The sequence below is a fragment of the Eimeria maxima genome, genomic scaffold (assembly GCF_000499605.1).
Source record: "Eimeria maxima Weybridge genomic scaffold, Emw_scaff973, whole genome shotgun sequence".
NCBI lineage: Eukaryota > Apicomplexa > Conoidasida > Eucoccidiorida > Eimeriidae > Eimeria > Eimeria maxima.
In genome coordinates, this window is record NW_013564050.1 from 10,495 (window position 1) to 14,024 (window position 3,530).

The following is a 3,530-nucleotide window of genomic DNA, read 5'->3' on the forward strand; positions in this document are numbered from 1 at the left end:
AACCCCCCCCCAAAAAAAAAAAAAAAAAAAAAAATTGGTCTTCATCGAAATCGCCCCCCGTTACCCAAAATTGTCCGCCAAACTTCCGACTATTTCTACTCTAGAGTCTCTGCCAGTCTCTCCGGTCGTTGCTGGTTATGCCGTTCCCTCATTGCGCTTTGTCTTCAGAAAGTGGCGAATTTGAAATATAACTGTAATTCACCACCTGCCGTCGCATGCCTTTGGCATCGGTGTACTGCCGCCAATATATGGAAAATAGCATCCTTGTTCTCAGTAAACATCCCTACAGAAAAGCATACTGGTGCATAGGAGGCAAACGCTGAGAGCTAGAAGCTGAAAGCTCAAAGATACACTGATGGGGGAAGTTTCATTACACGTGCCGCCCCTCTGTCTTGTTCTCAACTCGAGCTTGTGCTGGCGTAGGCCACTACCCCGCTCATGAAGCAGTTGCCAACTCCGCCTCCCCCATCCGCTGAAATAACGCCTTGTCCAGCTACACCGGAGTGTGTCTCTAACGTTGCAGCGTGAATGCAACTCGATCCCTCACCTGTTACCATGATTCAGGCATTTCGACTATGGTGCAGCTGTCTCCAATGCCGATTCACCGGCATGAGCAGTTCGTGATGTGACCAGTGCAGAATGTCCACAAGCAGTGAAAAAGAACATTGAATGCCTATCTGTGTGCCGCAGCAGCTCTAGAGAAATCCAAGCCTGCCATGACATAAGTCCCACTGTTGGCTCTCCGCCCTGTAGGCAACACCTTCTGATTTCAGTATGCAGCACACGTGGTGCTAAATCCAACCTCGTTTTCATCAGCCTTGTTGCTTATGCAAGAGTTGGAATTAGCAGGCTGCCAGGGCACTAACTGCTGCTTGTAGTCAGTGAATATGCTCTTCCCCTTCCATTGCCTGCCAGTGGCCGCTCCAATCCCCGAGTTCACACTGCACAACAACTTGCCGTCAACACTCATTATGCATGACCCCACCTTGCAACTGCATCACAGTGAGTGGCAACGCAATCGGGGAAAACGAGCCCGCGACGCGAACAAATGAAACCCAAACTTCGCTCTTGTAAGATATAGGACCCCCATGAAGCGTAAGAAAATGGGCCACATATCAGGAGTTTGCTGGTAATTCTGCACAAAAGCTGACTACGTCTAACTGAGCGCTGCCCACAAAATGAGTCAAGGCATGCCATTTAGTGCAGATGTTCCATCCGAGAAGTATTGGGCACCCTATCTGGCAGATTTGCTTGTAACCGTTCCAGTAGAGGGACGCATTTCTATCCATTCAATATTGTTCTCGTGAATTTCGCAGCCTCCAGATTCTGTCCTTCCTCCAACAAAATGCTGAAGGTACAAGTAGTATAGCAGGTCCCCTGTTCGCGCTCATTGCCCCCCTGAAGCTGGAGCAGCTCTTGAGGCAGCAGTCCTTTTAAGTCTTGACAACCATGCTAAATCGTCTTCTCTCCACATGTCATATTCACGTCTTCGAAACAGTAATGGACTGTTCTTTTTACAGAAAGTAGATCGCTTCAGCAAAACCACAGCACGAGCTGAAGGACGCCTACCTGCTCGATAAACAGACAGCGCTGAAAGCAACTTCGTAACGAAGACGTCGCGACTATTTCTATTGAACCTCGAAGACATAGTTAGTTCGGGAAGATCTAATAATCTATCCATTAGCCAATCCCACCACCTCGCCATCTCCATTGGAGGGCCAACCACGTGGCATATGCTCCACAAGGCATCTGCAATAAGAAATCGCCGGGCCAGAGACTCTTGTATGTGGCATGTTCTGATTTTTTTCCGTTTAAACCTGCCCATGGAAACCACACTTCTGATCAGATCACAGGCCAGTACCCTGAGGTGTTGGAGTTCTGCACGTGCCAGTGTTGGCTTGAGCAGCAACCAACGAACCGGCAACAGTACTTGAGAAAGCCGTTTACGAGAAGCATTACAAATAGTCGTCTGCCAGTCAAAGAATCCTGTGGGCAACGTTTCAATGACGACTGGAAGGCGGTAGAATGCGTGTTGGGCGTATTGCATTTCATCCAACGGACCACCGGTGGGTGGATGACGGCTTTCTGAACCTGCAGGGCCCTTCAGGACGCAACCAGATGCATAAACAAAATCTCCCGAATACTTACTACATACGGCACTACAGCTAAGAAAGTACGAACACGACTGCACCCCCGCATGACCTCTACCTCTCAAAATTCTGCACGCATGCAGTTACAAAACCTGCGGGTTATAGCGCCGCAATATCAAGTACGACTCAACCTTGGTAACATAACGAAATTGAGGGAATAATCCGTGTTAAGTGTAAACTTCGCAGCAAATTCATCATCACGCAGTGTGGCACAAACAAGCCAGCAACCCTTAGGTCGTAGTCATAGTGATGAAAAAGAAATAAAGAGCCACTGCGCAGCGCAACAGCCAGACGAGCATAAAATATATTGGGTTCTTATAATGCATTTATTTCGTTTCGGAGACGGCTGCAACTCACGTCCGTATGTGTTGGCGGCAGCCCCAGCTGACCACCTTCTCCAAGCGGCCTCCTAGCCACTGAAAACCGAGGCCGGCCGAGAATGATCATGGGAATTCCAGAGGTGGACAGCAGGCGTACCTGAGCAAGCAAAAGGAGCAAAGGTTAGCTCAGTACAGCTGGGTATACCAGATATGCACAACTAAATCGTAGGCGAAGAAGCACTCGTTGCATTCATATCTAAAACAACAGGCACAAATTCCTTCCACGCCAAACTAAACACAGGAAAAAATATCTATATTTCGCGGTGACACCACGTTAAAAGCGGCAGCCACAACTGCAGCACAAATGCTGGCAAATTTTCGATGCGAGAGCCTCCCCTAGGTTCTATGCTAACGAGCTATCTGATGCACCAGCACACACTGTCTGTGAGTCTGTCTGCTGCAAACCTCTTGCTCCTGCGCTCCTACAACGAACCCCTCCTCGGCAACGCCACCAAGCATTCCAGAAGTGGAGGGCGTCGGTACCTGACCAAGAAAAAGGCGCAAACGTAAGCTCCATGCAGCTAGCTTCACCAGATATAGACAACTACATCACACCAGCAGTTGACCTTGCTGCATACGCAGCTAAAGCAACGAACGCAAATGTTTTACCCTCTAAAGGAACACAGAAAAATACACCCTTCGACTCCCCTTCACCCTCCTGTAGAAGTGAAGCCCACAAGCTAAACAGAGTTTATATCAAATTATCAATGGGAAAGCCACATCTAGGCTCTATGCTAACGAATCAGCTATTGCAACATGACACACTATCTGTGCGCCTGTTGCAAACGTCGGGATCCTGCGCTTCCATAGAGACTGTCTAGAGCATTAGAACAGCGTTGCAGGCTCTCCGCCTCCCTATTAGCCAGCACACCAACTTCCCGTTGTACACATCCTGCTCCGCATTCTGAGCTGCACGACGTACCGTTCCAACTTCACCAGATTCCCCAGCAGATGCAGGATCTATCCACGAATTACTAACGAGGGGATTTGAGAAGGAATG